At 41.6% G+C, this 20,742-nt stretch overlaps 2 long non-coding RNA genes across 2 annotated transcripts in view; one reads left to right on the forward strand and one right to left on the reverse strand.

The window, feature by feature from the left end:
- Positions 1 to 6,192, reverse strand: part of LOC109316128 — a 17,704-nt gene extending 11,512 nt beyond the window's left edge. Inside the window, exons 1-2 of the long non-coding RNA XR_002102714.1 lie at positions 6,182 to 6,192; positions 2,844 to 2,927 (exon numbers count right to left, since the gene is read on the reverse strand). This is a non-coding gene — a long non-coding RNA (uncharacterized LOC109316128). The remainder of the gene's footprint in view (positions 1 to 2,843; positions 2,928 to 6,181) is intronic.
- Positions 2,844 to 20,742, forward strand: part of LOC109316129 — a 26,081-nt gene continuing 8,182 nt past the window's right edge. Inside the window, exon 1 of the long non-coding RNA XR_002102715.1 lies at positions 2,844 to 2,919. This is a non-coding gene — a long non-coding RNA (uncharacterized LOC109316129). The remainder of the gene's footprint in view (positions 2,920 to 20,742) is intronic.

The following is a 20,742-nucleotide window of genomic DNA, read 5'->3' on the forward strand; positions in this document are numbered from 1 at the left end:
TGTGGGTTGGTGTGTGGGTAGGTGTAGGGCAATTACTGGGGGGAGCTGTGGGTGTGGGGGACTTTGTGGGGTTTCTGCTCAGGAAGGGTGGGTCCCCTGGACCTCACAGGGTGCAGCCCCCCTGTACAACATATTGAATGCTCACCCTACAGGGCCCCAGACCCCCCACCTAGGGACCATAACTTACCTTTAGCAGCAGCAGAGGGATTCAGGTGCTCCAAGCTATGGCAGCAAGACCACTGGGCCCAGCCGGGTCCTGCCGGCCCTGGGGACCATCTGCCGGCCCCTTGCTGGCAGGACCTGGCACGGCACATGGGGACCACATGCCAGGCCAAGCCAGGTCCTGTTGCCCTCTGGGCCCCTAGGTCACCTGGTCAGGCTGAGTCCAGGGCGGCAGGACACAACACGGCGTGCAGTCACTGCGTGCCAGGCCCAGCCAGGTCTTCCCACCCTTGGGGCCCCTGTGCTGCCTGGCTGGCCTGGGTTGAAGGCAACAGGACTGCTGGAGCAGCACCAGGGCTGGCAGGCCCCATCTGGCTGTGGTGCTGGGTCCTGCCACTGTAGGCCTGGCCTGGCTGGGCAACACAGGTGCCCCAAGTGTAGCAAGACCTGGCTGGGCAGGGATCAGGGGATCTGGGGGACTGGCAGGGGGAAGGTCTAGGCAAGGCAAGGATCGGGGGGATGGGGGAGCAGGAAGGGTTGGTGGGGGTCCTCCCCATGGTCCCCTCTCCCTCTTCCAGGCACCCCGGCCCCTTTCTCACCATCACTGGAGCCCTGGTGCTGAACATGTGGCCTGGCTAGCTGTGTGTTTCAACACCAGGGCAAGGGGACCCAGCCTCTAGTTGCCTCAGGGCATGGTCCCAGACCTACCCTGCTTTTTTTTGTTTTTGTTTTTTTTAAGAGCCTTGAATATTCAGGGGTCTAATTTTCTCCCTGTGATGCAAACTTGCAGGGTGGAGAACATTTGTTCATTCCCGCACATGCCTCTTGCCCTGCCTCAAAGGGGTTGAGGCGGGACAAGAGGCACATGTGCACTCATCTGTATGTACCCTCAAAGGTCAAGATAAGTCTGTTAATAAACCAGGATGTGGGCGGTCTTGCCTAGTGCTAGAAAAAAAAAATGTGTGCAGTCCAGATCAGTTACCAAAGGGCTGTTAGGGTCTGTTTAGCATCAGAACTGGAATGAGAATCCATAGCCAAAGTTGCAAGAGTTGGGGTAATTCAAGGGCTAAATCAGGATCAGAAAGCAAAAGCCTGAGCATATTACGCCAAACAAGAATCAAGAGCTGAGAACCAGAATCAGAAAATGCCAAAGGTCTTACCAGAATCAGAAGCCAAAGTAGGACCCAGGAATCAATACCAGAAAACCAGCAGGGAAACACATAGAACATCAGAAGTAAGAACTTTTGCCTTTTCCCACACAAAGAGATGGCAGACTGGGCCTAGCTTTTAGGGCTGGAGTGGGTGGGAACTACTGCCTGTGGCTTCAGGGGATGAGCACAGCTCTGGCTTTGCTGCAGGTGGTGTCTGTTTAAGAGATGACTTGCCCTGATCTACTGATAGGGACCAGCTGGGTCCAGGCTTCTGGTCTGACCTTATTACAAGTTCATTGATAAATGCAAGATAATTCTGGGACAGAGAATCTGTTTCATAGATTTCATAGACACTTGGGATGGAAGGGACCTGGGAGGATCATCGAGTCCAGCCTCTTGCCCCACAGGCAGGAAGTCAGCAGGGATCATAGGATGCCAGTAAGATAACCATCCAAATGTGCCTTCACACATTCAAAGGCATTCAAAGTGGGTGTTTGAACCACCTCCGGCGGCAGTCTATTCCAAACCTTGGGGGCTCGGACAGTGAAGAAGTTCTTTCTTATGTCCAGTCTGAATCAATCACAGTAGAGTTTGGGACCATTCAATCTTGTCATCCTTTGGGGGGCTCTGGTGAACAAACATTCCGCCAGATCCTACTGAGCACCCCTGATAAACTTATCGGTGGCCATCAGATCACCCCTGAGCCTACACTTTTCCAGTCTGAATAGCCCCATTGCTCTCAGCCTCTTATCATAAGGTCTGTTTTCCTGACCTCTGATCATGCACGTGGCTCTCCTCTGCACCCTCTCAAGCTTCTCCACATTCTTTTTGAATTGTGAAGCCAAAAACTGGATACAGTACTCCAGCTGTGGCCTCCCCAAGGCTGAGTACAGCAGGAGAATGACGTCCCAGGATCTGCTTGAGAAGCATCTATGGATGCAAGCCAGCGTTTTGCTCACTTTACTAGCTGCAGCATCACACTGAAGGCTCATGTTCATCTTGTGGTCTACCATGAGCCCCAGGTCCCTTTCATCTATAGTGCTAACCGGTGTAGCATTACTGAGTCTATAAGCATGGTTCAGGTTTTTCCTCCCAAGGTGGAGAACCTTGCATTTTTCAGTGTTAAAGACCATCAGGTCCTCATCCACCCATTTCAGGAGTCTGTCCAGATCCGCCTGGATCACCCTCCTGTCCTCAGGTGTGGATGCTTTACCTCAGAGTTTGGTGTCATCAGCGAACTTGGCCAGTCTACTTCTGACACCAATGTCCATATCATTGATGAAGATGTTAAACAGTATAGGCCCTATGACAGAGCCTTCAGTCAAACAGATGAGGTTCAGTATAGACAATCATCAAGTTCTGCATTTAGGATGGAACAATTTAATGTATAAATACAGTCTCAGAGAATGACTAATTAGGCTGCAGTTTTAATAAGGGACTGGGGTTAAAATAGACCCTAAGCTGCTTTTGTTGCAAAGGAAGCTGTTAGGGTGACAATCTTGAGGAGCACTGGATTTGCAGCTGACTAACGGCATGACCTGTGGCCTAGCAGAGTTGCTGACCACAAGACAGAATGATAGCTAAGTCAGCCATTTGCTTATGCTAAGTAACTATCTTAACAGTGTCAACCATTTTTCTGGAAAAAAACAGCAATTAAGCCTGTGTCTTGTGAACCAGCTACAATGAGGAATGAGATAAGATACAGGGAACCAAAAAGGGTGGAAGATGGTACAACACGAGACAGAAAAACAGATTGGAATGTGAAAACCAACACGTAATTGGTTACAGAATCCAAGAGGAACATATGCAAAAAGGTGAATGGTGATTGGTGAAGAAGACTCCAGAAGCTTCCAGGTTTTGGTCAAAGTCCACCCATTGACCGAAGAGCAAGTCTTAGACATGCTCTCATAGCAAAAAGACATGTAAATAAGTGAAATGCATAGGTAATTCATGCTAATGAAGCAAACAGTAAACAGAGGAGGAGCTTGAGATAGGAGGAGAAATGTGTGAAACAGGAGGAGGGACAGAGGTGGAATGAACGTTAATGAGTATAAACCAAAGTGTATAAATGTGGGAAAAAAGCTATTGTTCATTGCAGGTCCCCAGTTTGTTGTTTTTTTGGGACCCTTGTCTGAAGCTGTCTCCATTCTGAATAAAGCTGTTGCAAGCAATATGTGCTGGTATTTGCTCCCTGCTTGCTCTGGCTAATGAGTAACAGGATCCATGGGCAATTGGATCATCGTCTTCCTAGTCATTAGGTGCCGCATGGATTTGGAGTCTAACAGAAACCAACAGCATACTTGGTTGTAGTAAAAGGAGTGCCACTTACAAATCAAGGGAAGGGCTTCTTCTGCTCTGTACAGCACCAGAAAAGGAAAAGATAATAAGCTAAAGTTATGGTTAAGAGCTTCATATAAACATCTACAGAGTGGACAACAACTTAGTTGAATCTATGGATTTATGAACATGAACAGAATTATATGTGTATTTTTAACCTACCTAACAGTTTTCTAGCCATTTACCTGGGCATTTTTGGCCATGCTTCTCTGCTGTAGGTGCATAATGGTGTGTGCATAGACTGGGCATTACCAATAAGATATGCACTGGCTGGATACATAGGTATGTACCTGCATGTAAGTCCATAAAATACTTGAGGAGTAGCTAGGAGGAGGATCCTTTCTTTCATTTTTTAGCCTCAGTAGCCAAATGGTTGCTCAGGAAGTGAGAGATCCAAGCTGTAGGCCCCACTCTTGTTCAAACAGGGTTTGAACCCATGTTTATGCTCTAACCTCCATATCACAAATCAGGTATTATCTAGGTCCTTCCCCAGTTCTCATTTTGTAGCTAAGCTAGTGCATCTTGCATTTCATTTTATTGGATAAAATAGATGGAGAGCACTGCAATAGGGAAGTTTCTACCCCTATGAAGAACAAGGCAACAGGCTAGAATATGGGGTCTATTTCTGTTCAGAGCAGGAGTCATCTCACTGAGCTACACATTCCCTGGATTATTGTCCTGGCCCCACATATCTCCCTTCTTAGATGTCCAGGAAGGCAGCTTCAAAAGGACTGCTGAAGGGAAGACTTGAAAATGCCTAATCTGTGATGTGATGGTTACACAATTATATTGGGAAGTCAGAGAGATGCATGAGGGGGGATCTATTGCTTTGTGCACAAGTGCCCCAAGTACTCTTTTGAGTTAAGACCCCTTCCTTCCTCTTCCCCCCATCATGAACTTTTGGACTTACATATTCAATACATACTAAGCCTATATGCACATATACTTATTTGTCCACACAGCCAGAATCACTACCTTGATGCCAACCTCCTTGCCTCCCTCTCCCCAAAAAACCCTATACTTTTAAGGCTAGAAAGCTAACACTCAGGCACACAAAGGGAAATAAAATTCTGTCCAATATAACATACTCTATACTAAAGTGCCAGAAGATGGTGATCTTTTTATAATCTATCTGCGTATATGTAGATACCTTTTATTGTGCATAAGTCTCACAATAAGTGCAACAAATTAGGTAGGGTAGGGAAAATTACAGTGCTAATTATCATCAAGGTTTTAAAAAGTACTTAGAGAAACAGTTACAATATAAAAAGTAAAATGAGTAGGATATAGAATAACTTAGGAAGAGAGAAAATGGTTAAGATTAATGAAAGCAAAGGAAAATGTATAAGAAGTTGAAAATAATAGCAGACAACTGATTAACAAAAATACAAACACAGATTGTCCAACAGAGAACTGGAATTGGCTCAAAAAATGATAAGAATTAGGGATTTTTGTGTGTAACCTTTAAACTTAACAGCAGCAATGAGATACATACTCAGCAGATCTGAGGTCTGTCTTCAAAGCTACTGAACTTGGCCAAGGCTGAAACAAAGAAATCCTTAAGGTGGCTGCTTTCCAAATGCTGAGGTCACCTGAGCCCCAGTTGTCTTTCCTGCCTAGTGCAGGGGGTCTGGACCCCTTGTAAGGTCTCTTCCAGTCCCTTATAATCTATAAATCTATGCCCCTTGAAGGTACCCCTTGTGAAGAAATCCTCTCTACCCCTCACTTGAGTCAGCCCAGGTGACCCTTTTCTCTCTTTGCTTTCTTCTTGGTTCATGCTGGTCAATCAGGTAACCTGGCCAGATAAAATTCCTAGGGAGAGGAGGGCATTTTGAAAGCTACAAGCAAATGTCCTAGGCTGCTTCCTGGTGATTTTCTGAAAAACCTGGAAACTGGCCAGGAGTTATGAATTATGTATAAGCCCTTCATGTCTTAAAAGGGTCACCATGCCTAATCTCTGTAAAAACTTGCATTGCTTTTGTTTGCTCGAAGTGTACTCTGACTTGCATATTCTACCCATGTTCTACCACTACCCACCCCTCTGCTAGTGAAGTTTGTCTTTTTTTATTTTCTTTCAATTCTACCTGATGCTATCTTCAGATGCTTCAGACTGAAACAAGCCCTCAGAAATATTACTGTGGGAAAAGCGCCCCCCAGGCTCACAGGGTCTAAGTGCCTGAGGATGTACAGATCATTGCCAGAGACCAGTGCCTGGGTGGAGGCAGCTTTACCAGAGTTCCTTCTAAGCCTTGTGGCATACATGGCCATGCAGCTGCGCTCATGCTGCATTGCCAGGTATGCCTGCACACCCACACATACCACACAGCTTAGAGGGAATGCTGAGCCACACAGCTTAGACGGAATACCCCCAGGCTTGCAGGTATTCTCCGGAAAGTGAGATAGCTGGCCGTAAGCTCCCTGAGGTAGACTCCCAAAGCAAGATTTTGGGCCTTGAACTGTGAGGTGGGTGGCTTTACATACCCTCTATTGTGCACGCCACACCGCTATCTTACTAAACTTGGTATTTCAACTTTGTTAGCTACTAAATAGAAAAGACATCCATTGACTATAGTCAGTTATTGTCCTAGCATATACAAATAATGTTGTCTAAGAAGACACATTTCCTTTACATGAGTAGATGCTGACATGTTTGAGTAAAATAAATGTAGCAAGTATTTTTTTCTATGGGATTTTTTTGGGGGGGTGTTTAAAGAGAACTCTTTTCAGAGCTATATTAACAATAGAAAGAAAAGGGAAGGAGGAAAAGGGTTAGCAAGGAGTTCAGAAATAATAACATAAGAAAATTAGTAATATGCTCATATACATTTTCAATTAAGTCCTATTCTGAATCCTTTTTATCTCTTCTTTGATTAGAAACTCTGTGAACAAGACTCCTGTATTTTTATATTTCTCTAAGTGCCTTTTACACCTTTGGGAACTCTTATACTCAGTGGGCATGTCATAGATTCATAGATTGCTAGGGGCTGGAAGGGACCTCACAAGATCATCATGACCAGCACCCTGGCACTAGGCAGAAAGACAACTGAGGTCAGGTGACCCCAGTGAGGTGACCATCCAGTCTCCTCTTGAAGATTTCCAGGGTATCTGATTGCACCATTTCTGAAGGGAGCTTATTCCATGGTCTGGACACCCTCACTGTGAAGTTTTTCCCAGTGTTCAGTCTGAAACAGTCTGCCAGGAGTTTGTGGCCATTACTCCTGGTTTTCCCCAAGGGTGCCCTGGTGAACACTTGTTTGCTAAGCCCTTGATGTATTCTCTTGATGTAGTGGTGAACTGCTACCAAGTCCTCTCTTAGCCTTCTTTTTTTTAGACTGAAGAGGCCCAAGTCCCTCAGCCTTTTCTTGTGTAGTTTGTCTTGCAAGTCTCTGATCATATGGGTGACTCTTCTCTGGGCTCTCTCAAGATTTTCCACATCCTTCTTGAAGTCTGGTGCCCAGTACTGGATGCAGTACTCCAGCTGTGGTCTCACCAATGCTGAGTAAAGTGGAAGAATCACCTCCTTGATTTTTCTTGAGATGCATTAGTTAATGCATGCTACAGTATTGTTGGCCCTGCTGGCTACAACATTGCACTGATGGCTCAGGTTTATACTCTGTTCTATTATTACCCCTAGGTTCCTTTCAGTCATGGAGTTAATCAGTTTGGTGCCATCGAGCCTTTAAGTATGTTGGGGATTGTTTGTCCTCGGATGGAGAACTTTACACTTCCAATGTTGAACTTCATCTGGTTCCAATCTGCCTACCTTGATAGCCTGTCTAGGTCGTCCCTGTATCTACAGCCTTTTTTCAAGTGTAACCATGCTCCTCCATAACTTGGTGTTGTTGACAAACCTGGCCAGTGAGGTCTTCACCCCCACATTGAAATCATTGATAAATATGTTGAAAAGCACTGGGAGATTTTTATTAAATATTATTAGGGAGATATATTGTTCATTTAACTCCTTGGTACTTTCTTTACACAATATAAGATATTGGGAATAACAGTAACATATTTCTAGTGTATTATGTACTAGGAGTCAATGTATTTTGAATCACATAAAATAATTCCCATTTTGAGAAACCTGGGAAGAGTATATATTTTTGTCAGAATTATAAATTTGTCTGGACTACAGATACTTTTCTTTCTGACCAAGAATTTAAGCTATGCTATATAAAATAAATAATAAATAGATAAATAAATAGTCTCTTTCCTTATCTCACTACTGTATTTCCTCATAGCTTGTTATGGATATAAGCTACCCTCCCTGTCTACAGGGGATATTGTGAAACAATAATTAAACATGTAGCATGTGATTACCTACCATACACCTCTGATTAGTTGTTTGTTATAGGTGGAATCTAGCTATTCTTAGGCAGCAGACCTTTAAAAAATAATTTGAATAGGAAATTGCAGAAACATCAGCAAACTAAATTTTGTTAAGTATGATTCACCAGGGACTATAGGGCACTGACACACATGCTCTGTAATTCTAGCCCTTTAAAGCAGACAAAATTCATTGAGTCTGCTGGAGTGTGGAAATTACTGAGCTCCAGTGAACTCCAGCATCATGTGTATCAGCATCCTCACCCTGAAAAATGGCGGTAGGGTGCTTTGAACTAAATCTCGTCAAACACACTTTAGTTTAAAGTTCCCTGCTGCCATTTTTCAGCATGGGGACACTGATATATGTGACGTTTGGGCCCTTTTAATTAGCACAGCTTTTGGAGCTGCGGTAATTAAAATGCCCCCCACTTTCCGGAACATGTCTATAAATGCCTATAGATTTTTATCCCATTACCTTTTGTGACTCGTTTGTTTCTATGGATGTATTGCTTGTTTGCCTCTTTCATCATTACTTCCCTCCTTTTCACCCCCACACCTCTCTTTCTCTCTCCCCATTCCCTCTTCCTTTTGCATTCAAATTTTTCTCTTTTTTTTATAGTTTTGTGCATGTCCTTTCACAGGATCTGATTGAAGGGAGTTTCAATCCATGAAAGCTCATGCTATATTATACATATGCATCCTTATACAAACACATGCACTTTGGTTAATCTATAAGGTGAAAAATCTATCCTGCTTTCTACTAGAATCTAGGTGTCAGTGTGAATCCCACCTCATAGGAGATTATCGTAATTATTTTTACAGCATGGTAAGACAACCAGGGCATTCAGAGGGTGTTTCAGAAACTAATATCAAAATGGCTGCTCATGTTGTATGTCTGTAACAAAGTAGGGAACAACATAGTAGGAGGGAACACAGATGGTAGCACTGTCAAACACACCCAACATTTTGCTCTGAACATATGTGACACTAGTAGCATATAAACATCATGGCCACACAATTGTCAGTGTGCATCAAAGAACAACAACATTCTGTCATTCATTTTTTGTGGTCTGAAGGTGTGCTGCCTAGTGAAATTCACTGTAGGATTGCGACAAACTACAGTAAGAACAGTATGACTCAGCAGGAAGTTCATGAGTGGATGGAGACATTTAAACATGTCTGTACTTCCATAATGGATGAACCATGAGAACGACTTCCCAACACAGTCATGCCAGAGAACAAAATTGACGAGGCTAATGCCACTTTGTATGCAAATGGGTGAGCTTTCCTGAAGTGTATACCAAACTTTTGCAATGTGTATGAGATGAATGTGAACGGTTCCTGTTATGTATCATCACCAGAGACAAGACCTTGGTCCATTATGACTCCAAGAGCAAAAGGTAGACCATGCAGTTATCACCACTGCATCAAAAATTCTACACTCAACCATCCTCTGGCAAGGCCTTGCTCATATTTTGGGGGATTTCATAGTACCACTCCATCTCCACTTCATGGAGCATGGAGTCATGATCCACAGTAACACATACTGCCATGTTCTCACAGGCTACTATCAAGTTCACAGGCTACTGTCAAGACTTTTCTTGGACTGAGCTTTGAAATCTTACCATATCTGTCCTACATTCCACATCTTGCTACAAGTGATTATCACCTCTTTGGACTGTTGAAGGGGACTCTTCATCAGCACAGATTCACCAGTAATGCAGAGGTTCAATTTGTAGTGCAGCTGTGGCTGTCACAGCAACCAAAAAGCTTATTTGAGGATGGTATCAAGAAACTTGTGACTTGCTGGAATATCTGTGGTGCCAATCTTTCAGGGCTGAATATGTAAAAAAGTGATGTGATCCAGTAAATGATCATTGCAAACAAAATGGTTTATTTAGAAATTTCCAGTAGGTTTAAGAAACATCCTCATACATTTAGCTCATTTAAGTAAAGGAGTGTTACTGTTAGTTATACTTTATTAAATTGTACAAGTCCTGAGTCACAGAATCTACCAAAGTCTTCATAAAGCTGTTCGTTTTAAACAAATCTATCCAAACAAACATCAAACCCTCACCTGCTTGGCAGGTTAAAACATGATGGAGTATTTCAGTGATGTGCATTATTTCTTTATCTATTAGTCAGTTTATTTATATTTAAAGCAGTTCTATATAATCAAAGCCAAAGCCAGAAGTCTTGTGGGAAATCAATAAGGCTATATTTTTTCCTGGTCTGTGGCATAATGACCCTGATTCACACTTGCACCTTTACCCCTCCAAATTATTATTAGTTTTAGCTAAGCTATTTTTGTTATATCCATGTGATGCACCTTAAAAAAATGAAAGCTCCTGCTCTTTTTAAAGACCAAAGTGTTCCACAATAAAATATACCACTATACAGTGTAGTTTTCACATTATTTGGATATTTATTACATAAAGAAGAAATTAGTTCTCTTTGAAAATTATGAGTATAACACTTCTGCTGGACAAGAAACATTTTTTTAAATATTTTTTTTATTTACATTACCTTTACGAAGCCAGGATCCACATTTCATGCTTTGGTGGTTTTAATGTTGTTTATTGCTTTATTTTTCTTATCACTGAGGAACATGTTGAGAATTCCTGTCACTTATCTGTCTTCAAGGACTTATGTACTGGACTTGTATGATTTTTCTGTAGAGAATAAAATGCCTTTGTTTCACACCACCAGAGAGCACTGTTGGATTATTAAGTTTTGAACTTTTTTTTCCTTTATAGATATTAGCTAAAGTAATGAGAACCAGAGAGACAAATACAACTTTGCTAAATATTCCTTCTTTCTTACCTCATGACAAATGTCACCAGTGCAGAAGGCATAATAAATCAATTGGTCTTTTTATGTTTATAGCTCTGCGTTCTTTACATAGCTTTCTCTTATAAATAAATGAAAAGACCAGTTTTTTCCAAGGTTGCAATTAGTGATATAGTTTGTACCATAAACTTTTATAAATGCTACTTTGTTTGGCAGCCCAGCAGCATACCTATGTACTGAGGCATTGCAGAACTGGGTGTGAGAATCACCTCAGATGTCTCACACTGTGAGCTTGAGAAGGTATCAGTTAGGCCTCAATGGGAAAATGATGGGAAGCAAGGGAGTATGCTGCATGAATGCCATGTTACTTTGACAGTCACTTGCATTACACAGGCTTTGCTCTGAGACATCTCCACTGGTGGCTGTGTGGTACAGTTTTGGCCTACCACATGGGATATATGAGTTTAAGTCCCACATAGGATGATTCAGGGTGAGTGAAGTGATGGGTAGAAATTCTTTGTTGACTGTGCTTAACCTTGCCCTAAAAGGTTGAGAGCTGAAGGATGGGTGTGCCCCAACCCCCTTTTTTTTCACAGTTAGGGCGGCTAGGATCTGGAACCAACTTCCAAGGGAAGTGGTGCTGGGTCCTACCTTGGGGGTCTTTAAGAGGAGGCTTGACAATTACCTAGCTGGGGTCATATGAACCCAGTATTCTCTCCTTCCTATGGCAGGGGGGTGGACTTGATGGTCTAGTTAGAACCCTTCCGACCCTACATCTATGAATCTATGAATCCATAACCCTGAAAGATTGGCAAGAACTTTGGGGGACTCCCTATTTATCCTGGAGTACAGTCATCTACACTTCCAGCTATTATAATTTTCTACTGTGTTTGCAAATATCAAGATAACATCTTTTAAGTGGGGACCTTGAATGAATTTGCAGGAGCAGTAATGACCATAGCTCTTTTGAACTATATTTCTATTTGGAAGCTCATCCAATTTTTTTTTAAATATATTGTCTTCCTCATTTCTTTAATGCCCTTTTAATTTTGCAAAGGGATTAGCCATTTATTTATGTAGGTAATTTTGTGAAATATTACTGCCGTTTTTGAGTTTATAATTTTTTTAAAATAATTTATTCAAAGATACAAAAAACAGCCAATTCAGAGTATGATGTACAATCTGAGATGACTGTACTCCAAGATAACTAGGGAGTCCCCAAAATTTCTTGCCAATCTTTTAGGGTCATGGAGATGTCTTAGAGCAAAGCCTGTGTAATGCAGACGTGGTATGTCCTACTGCAGAAGGGACAAACACTGGAAGTAATTAGATGACTACACAGCACAAGATATTTTTTTTAAGAACCTTTTTTTTGTTGATCTATTTTACATTTTTCTTGTATGGGTCTGTCAAAACAAAACAATATGGCAGGTGGTTAACCAGCATATGTGATGTTGTTCCAAGAAGACTTGCAAGGAAGAGATGGGATCTACCTGATCAAGAAAAGGTAGAGCATCTTTAAGACGGGCTCGCTAACTTAGTGAGGAGGGTTTTAGATTAGGTTAGCTAGGTGATAGAGAACAAAGCCCTGAGGTAAGCAGGGAAGTGGGGGATCTGGAGGAAGCAGAAGCAGGAGAGGGCAGCAGAGGAGGTCTCATTCTTCTGGAGAAAGTAGGGCAGTCGGCTAGTAACCTTGGATGTCTCTACATGAATGTGCGGAGCCTGAGAAACAAGCAGGAAGACTTGGAAGTCCCTGCACAGTCAAGAAAATATGATATGATTGATAGGCCTGTTGAAAGTCTCTGGGTAAAGGTTAGAGAGGAGAGCAACAAGGGGAAGTTGTGGTAGGTGCTATAGACTACTTGACCAGGAGGCTGAGGTAAATGAGTCTTTCTTCAGACAGCTAGCAGAAGTTTCCAGATCACAGGTCCTGGTTCTCATGGGGGACTTCAATCGCCCTGACATCTGCTGGGAAGGCAATACACAGTGCACAAACAATACAGGAAGTTTTTGGAGAGCACTGGAGAGACCTTTCTGGTGCCAGTGTTGGAGAGACCAACTAGGGATGGTGCTTTTCTTGACCTACTGCTTACAAGCAGGGAAGAATTGGTGGGGGAATGTAGAAGTGAATGACACTTTGGCCAGCAGTGACCATGAGATGACTGAGTTCAGGATCCTGACAAAAGGAAGAAAGGAGAGCACCAGAGTATGGACCCTGGACTTCAGACAAGCAGACTTTGACTCCCTTAGGGAACTGATGGGCAGGATCCCCTGGGAGACCAGTCTGAGAGGAAAAGAAGTACAGTATTGATGGTTGTAGTTTAAAAAATCCTTACTGAGAGTGAAGGAACAAACCATTCTGATGTGCAGAAAGAATAACAAATCTGGCAAGTGAATAGCTTTGCTTAGAAGAGAACTCTTCGTTACATTTAAACACAAAAATAACCTTACAAGTGGAGACATGGACAAACAACTTCAGACGAGTATAAGAATATTGCTTCGGCATGCAAGGATAAAGTCAGGAAGGCCAAAATACATTTGGAGTTGCAGCAAGCAAGGGTCATGAAAGGTAACAAGAAGGGTTTCTACAAGTATGTTAGCAAGAAGAGGTAGGTCGGGGAAAGTGTGGGTCCCTCACTGAATGGAGGAGGCAACCTGATGACAGAGGATGCAGAAAAGACTGAAGTACTCAATGACTTTTTTACCTTGATCTTCACAGGCAAGGTCAGCTCCCAGACTACTGCACCAGGCAGCACAGTTTGGGGAAAAGATGAGCAGTCCTCAGTGGTGAAAGAACAGATTATGGACTATTTAGAAAAGTTGGGCATGTACAAGTCCATGGGGCCAAATGCAATATACCCGAGAGTGCTGAGGGAGTTGGCTGATGTGATTGAAGAGGCGTTGGCCATTATCTTTGAAAACTTGTGGTGATTGGGAGAGAATCCAAACATTTGGAGAAAGGACAAATATAGCGTCCATCTTTAGGAATGGAAAGAAGGAGGAGCCAGGGAACTACAGACCAGTAAGCCACACCTCAGTCCCTGGAAAAATCATTAAGCAGGTCCTTAAATTATCCATTTCTAAGCACTTAGGGGAGAAGAAGGTGATTAGGAACAGTCAGCATGGATTCATCAAGGGCAAGTCATGCCTGACCGACCTGATTGCCTTCTTTGATGAGATAACTGGCTTTGTGATGCAGGGAAAGCAGTGGACATAATGTACCTTGACTTTAGCAAGACTTTTGATACCATCTCCCACAGCATTCTTTAAGCAAGCTGAGGAAGTAGAGGTTGGATGAATGGACTGTAAGGTGGATAGAAAGTTGGCTGGATTGTCAGACTCAAAGGGGGTGGTGGTCAATAGATCCAGGTCTAGCTGGCAGCCAGTATCCAGTAGAGTGCCCCACGGTTTGGTCCTGGGGCCGGTTTTGTTCAATATTTTCATTTACAATCTGGGAGATGGGATTTATTGTACCCTCAGCAAATTTGTGGATGGCACCAAGCTGAGACACATAGTACATACACTGGAGGTGAGGGCTAGGATTCAGAGTGACCTAGTTAAATTGGAGGATTGGGCCAAAAGAAATTTAATGAGGTTCAAGAAGGACAAGTGCAAAGTCCCACGCTTAGGACTGACAGATCCCATACACTTCTACAGCTTGGGGACTGACTGTCTGGGCAGCATCTCTTCAGAAAAGGACCTGAGAGTTATAGTGGACAATAACATGGATATGAGTCATCAATTTGCCCTTGTTGCCTAGGTTAACAGTGTACTGGGCTGCATTAATGGACGCCCATTAGTGTCATGCTGAATTGGGCTTCCACTAATGCACTGCCAGGAGTATTCTCCTGGGAAGCATTCCCAGGAGATTGCAGCAAGTAATTATTTCTTTCTATTCTGCACTGGCGAAGCCACATCTAGGTACTGTGTCCAGTTTTGGGCCTATCACTATAGAAAGGATGAGAACACATTGGAGAGAGTCCAGTAGAGAGCAATGAAAATAGTTAGGGGGTTGGGGCACATGACTTATGAGGAGAGGCTGAAGAAATTAGACTTATGCAGTCTGCAGAAGAGAAGACTGAGGGGGGAATTTGATAGCAGCCTTAAACTACCTGAAAGGTGGTTTCAAAGAGGATGGAGCTAGACTGTTTTCAGTGGTGGCAGATGACAGAACATGGAGCAATGGCCTCAAGTTCCCATGAGGGAGGTTTTGGGTTTGATATTAGGGAAAATTTCTCACTAGGAAGATGGTGAAGCACTGGAAGAAATTATTTCCAGTGGTTGGCATCTCCCTCCTTGGAGATTTTTAATGCCCAGTTTGACAAAGCCCTGGATGGAATGATCTAGTTGGGGATGGACCTGCTTTGAGCAGGAGGTTCAACTAGATGACCTTCTGAGGATACTTCCAACCCAAATTTTCTGTGAATCTATGATTCTATGATACTTCCTCATTTTCTTTCTTTTACACTACTGTGTCATAATTTATCTAAACGTTCTAACAATAATCCATTCAGTACTTCACACACTTGCCACTACAGCTTGCTGTATTTGGTTCCAGACAGATTTCAGCACTAGGATATTGCTGTCCACCCTTCCCCCCTTAAGATGCAAATGCAGGGTTCTGTTATGTGAAATCAGCCTGATACTGTAACCTGGCTGTCTGCTCTGCATCATGTACACACAGAAGCCCACACATGTCACAACTGATTCATTTCTGTGATGGCCATATGTGTCACAAATATAAGTTTGTGTGGCAACATCATCCTCAGATCATTCCAGCCAAGGTTTTGTCTAGTTGGGTCTTAGAAACCTCTAAGATTGGAGATTCCGCAGCCTCTCTGGGTAACCTGTTCCAGTACTTTACTATCTTCCTTGTGAGAAAGTCAGAGCAATACAGGTTCAAATCATCTCTTGTGAAGGGCCTTTAGAACCTGAGGTCTTCAGCTTCCTTGGTTATTACCCTAAGTGCTTAGTTCTTGTGGCTTACACTTACATCATGTTCATATAACCACTATAAGTACTTAACCAATATGCAGTTGTGCTACACATGCTCAGTAGTATGAAGGCTTATACTGACCCATATGACTATATGGTTAATTCCAACACTTCTCACATCGACACATATGACGTATGACATTTATTGATATCAAAGACTGTTTAAAAAGGTACTCTAAGTACTGTAGCCACAAGTTCTTTCACCAGCTTTTCCCCTATGTGTCATTATAACATCCTTTCATATTAGCAGTATCACAGGTTTGAATATACTCCATTCCCTTTAGTAATTAATGGCTTGTTCCATTTAAGTTCCCAGCTCCATGATGTTATTGTACCCTGTGGGTTGATAAGCTTCTGTTATAATGAATTCTTTCTCCTTTCTGAAAATCCTCTTGCAGAAGGAGAATTGACATGGAAATTTCCTCCACATCACTTGTGAAAATCAAGTATTAAAAAGAATCTTAATAAATGCAATCATATTTTAATCCAAAACCATTTTCAGCAAAGTATTTTAATCAAAATTCTTTCCAAGGCTTGCAAAAAAAAGCAGATTTATGAAGTTATTAAAATAACTTGTCAGAAAAAATAGGTCAGTGGGATGCAAAACTCACATATGTATATGCATGTTTTGTTTCCAATTAACTTTGCCTTCTGCTTTTGAAATTTTGTATTCATGGGACTGTTACTTAGGTATTACAAACAACTTTTTACTTGGTAAACCATGTATACGGTCTTTAGTTAAAGACCATCAACTTGACTACAAAATCTACTAGCTTTCAGCAGAGAAACAAAATCCCTCCCATACTGAATTTGATTTAAGAAGATGCTTATTCTGCACTTGGTGTAAAGGTTAAAAGAAAATTAAAACCCGTTTACTTAATAGCAATCCCTTTGACCCAGTTTAGAGGCTAAAATCCCCCTGCAGTCATTTATCATGAGGAATGCCTCAACTTTCTTTCCCCTTCCTTTCTGACTGCTATTACTAAACTTAGTTAATTTCTATACAAGAATAAAAATGTAACCTACTTAGTTTAATAGCTTTCTTAAATGGATACTTATGAAAACATCCTGAAACAGCACATATAAGAGTTTGTTCTGACTCTGAGAATACAGCAAAATAAGATTTAAGAAACCAAAAGACACTACAGATATTTAGATGAAAAAAATTATTTCAGTGTACAGGAACAAAGCAAGTGTTAGCTAGAATAGTTATTTACTTTTACACATTATATTTATTTAAAAGTATATAGGAAATGTTTCATGACTCTGATAAAAAAATCAAAGTATCAACTGAATGATGAATTTTATTACAATTAAAACAATGCTATACCCCATAAATCTATTGTCTTAATTTCTAACTACAGGGAACTCTCCAAGCAATTACTTTGAATTACTTATAACACAGGGCTTGACCCTGTGTACTTCATTGTAGTACTGAGCATCATTGTGAAGCACAGAACAGGTTAAGTCCCAGAGGGAGTCCTAAGCTTGCAGCATAGAATACAATGCAGTAGATGCATCTACATGTGCTATTAATGCACCTGAATAAAATCTGGAACAGTTCACACTGGAGTTAACTGCTTCCTCGGTGCAGCATGTTCACACGTGCCCAAAACTACAACAATTCAAGCAGAGGCAGAGCAGCACTGTGCTGGCAGAAGGCCTGCAGGATCAGCCCTGGGCTCTGGGTGGTGACATCAGGTGATGGAGGGGCAGGCTAGGACACAAGGATGCCACAGTGCACGGCTAGCTGGCAGGCAGCCCCTGCAATGTAGTACCCTCTTGCCCCAGCCAGCCCCATCATAATCTACACATGTTTTGAGAACATGTAATTACTCAGACAGTACTATCCTACAGTGGAGTTAATTAGTGTATTTTGCCCCACTATGGGCTCATGTGTAGACCGGGATGCTTTATTGCAGAGCTAATTAGCCAACTCCACAATGAAGCTCATGTGTAGATGCATCCAGTTTCTCACATAGGTGCAGGAACTGGCAGGATCAAGCATATTAGAATATGCTGCTAATTTATGAGCCCAATTATTTAGCTAGTGCATACAGAAATTTCCATTGATTACTCCAGAACTAAAAATAGGCATTTGGGCAGCACATTTAATTGATCATAGAATGAATAAATTACTTCAAGCTAATTTTAACTAATTAGCAATTTATTGAGTTCTTACTTTATATACAAAAGACAAGTACTGAACCTGCATTTAGGCTTAAAGAATTTGGTCAAGCATTCTTCAACATACTATTCAAAGCAAAAAAAATTTGCAGTTGTTGCCTTGAGAATGTCAGCATTTACTTATGATTACCATGGTTCAAGCAATCGACCATTTTCATTTTAATGTAATTAAAAGACAAAAAAACTTCTGATATTGCTGTCATATTGATATGACTTGAGATTCCACTATGGAATGTAGATCAGAATATAACCCATTGATATTTCTAAATACAGTAAATAGAAAAAGAATCAAAGACACTCTGCATGCTATCTTTGACCCTCACATACATTTTTTTCAGAATAGATATACCATATTTTTTTCACATAAAACATTCAACTTTTCCCCCCAAAACCAGATGGTGGAATTTGGGGTGAACATTATATGTGAGAAATGTGGATTCCAATGTGTCAGGAAATTTGATGCTGAGAGAGTGGTGACAGCATTAATTCCTGTAGTCTTGGGAGCAACAGCAATAAATGCTGCCACAAGTCCCCTGCCACCCACAGGTGGATGACATAGCCCCACACGCTAGATTGGGTCAGCACGCAGAGTTAGTCCATGGCCAGACTCAGCATATGGACCCAGATCCAAAATGCATCGTTGGACCTGGTACATAGCCCCAGGCTTAACATGCCAGATAGAGGTGGTACAGAGGATCAGCACATGGGTCTCATCTAGCATGAAGAGCTGGCAACAGACTCAGGAGAGCTCCTTGATCCCTACCGTTGTTAATCAGTTATTTATTGTTACTATAAGGTAAGATCTTTTTTCTTTATACTCTTTCAAAAACGGGGTGTGTATTATATTTTGTGTTGTATATGAAAAATAAAGCAGATTCTAGAAGAGAATCCCAGTTGTTCCTGGCTCAGTGCTCTTGCTCCTCTGCTTGGAATCAAACCAAGATCAAAAAGGAAGTTTACTCCATAGTCAAACTGGCATAGACCATAAGAATTTTTGATAACCTCTGTAGCAGGGGGCTTGATTCTCTTCCTTACATCTCTTGCATTTATTTTAACATACTACCTCACTTCTTTGTAATGCCAGGATATTGCCAGTGCCCTTGACTTCCTGCTTTACTTGTGTCAATTTAAGATGTTCTCGATGTTTTGGGGCATTGTATCTGGTAGTTGTGCAAGAGGCTTATTCATGTAGTTTTAGGAATAGGTTAGACAAACATGTTTATGGCATGGTTTGGGTAAGGATGGCCCTGCCTCGAGCAGGGAGTTGAACTAGATCACCTCCTGAAGTCCCTTCCAGTCCTACTTTACTATGATTCTATAAATTAATAGCTAGCTCAACATTGTGCACTGTATTATAATGAGTGCAGGGGGAAAGTGCCACTCTAATTATAACAAATATATATATATAAATTCTTTTTGGAGCATTACATGCCCTAGATTCCAGCAATAGCTTGAATAGAGTACTATATTCATTCTTTTAACAATGTGATTTCTTAAAATTTAACCAACTTCCATTACTCTATTATTTTTCACTGGATTTCTGTCAGGATCTTCATCTGCAGACACAAAAGAAAATTAATATTAAACTTATTGTACCACTTGTCATTTCTTTGTTGCCCAGATTCCTTCTCCATTAGCATGCATTGTCTAATGCAATGAGATGCTTGTATCTGGACACTTGGTGGGCGTTGCCCTATTTATGACAATAAGTATGACTATTATATAATAATAGTACTTTGTGATTATGAAAAATGTGTGGCGTAAGGCAAAATCTTCTGTTTAGTGTAGACAGTTTAGATAAGATGTTCCCTAAGGCAGTGACCATGCAAATACTCATATACTTCCATGTACTTACTCATAAAAATAACCCCATTGAACTCATACAGTGAAATCCTAACCAAACTGACAACTTCAGAAGTATTGCTAATGCATTTAATGTAGCCAAACGTCACCTAATATGGGTCAAATTATTCACATATGCAGGATTTTAAATGAGAAAACAGAGACTATCCCTATTGTATCTGGGGGAAAGGGCATCTCTAATTTTAGAAAACAACAATATTCATGTAAATATTTTGATCCATTTTAAATAATACAAGTCAGATGTAATGTGAGAAGGGAGTAAAAGAAATTTCTGTAAGATTATTTAAGAAAGTTATAGATGGCGTCTCTTCTCTATTAAATTCTGTGGCGTTCTAAAGCAATCTATAAAATCATCTTGCATTTCCATGGTATCCTGTTTGTTCATCTCCATTGAATTCTGTAGAATTATTCAGTTATATGAACACCTAAAATTCTGGTTTTGAAAACCATTTTGAGATTCTGAAGGAGCATGGAGAAACCTGGGAGCTGAATTTGCTACACAGAGGCCACGTCTACATGAGACACTGTGCACTGTGCACTTGTTTAGACAAGTAGTAAATGACTGCACAGTAACCTGAGTTACTGCACAATAGCACCAACTAATGTCTGTTCTGTGACACTGCTGCACAGTAGGCTAATACTACTGTCATGGTTGTTACCGTGCAATGCTACTGTGCAGTATTATTGGGCCCCTCCACAAACTCATGCTGAGGCAGCCAGAGGGTGTGCCTACATGTGCAGTTAGTGCTATATGGGTTCACTCCCATTACTGCAGAGCAAACCCAAACTCAGCAGACATCTACACATACGATCATTTAGAAGTAGATTTGCTGCTTATGAGAGTAAGCTCCTGGCCTCCCCTGCACTGCTGCCCTGGAGCAGCCAAGGAGAGATGGAGGCTCTGGCTATAGCTGCCTGTGGCAAAGGACCTTCT

Source organism: Crocodylus porosus, unplaced genomic scaffold (genome assembly GCF_001723895.1).
Source record: "Crocodylus porosus isolate Cpor-Errol unplaced genomic scaffold, CroPor_comp1, whole genome shotgun sequence".
NCBI lineage: Eukaryota > Metazoa > Chordata > Crocodylia > Crocodylidae > Crocodylus > Crocodylus porosus.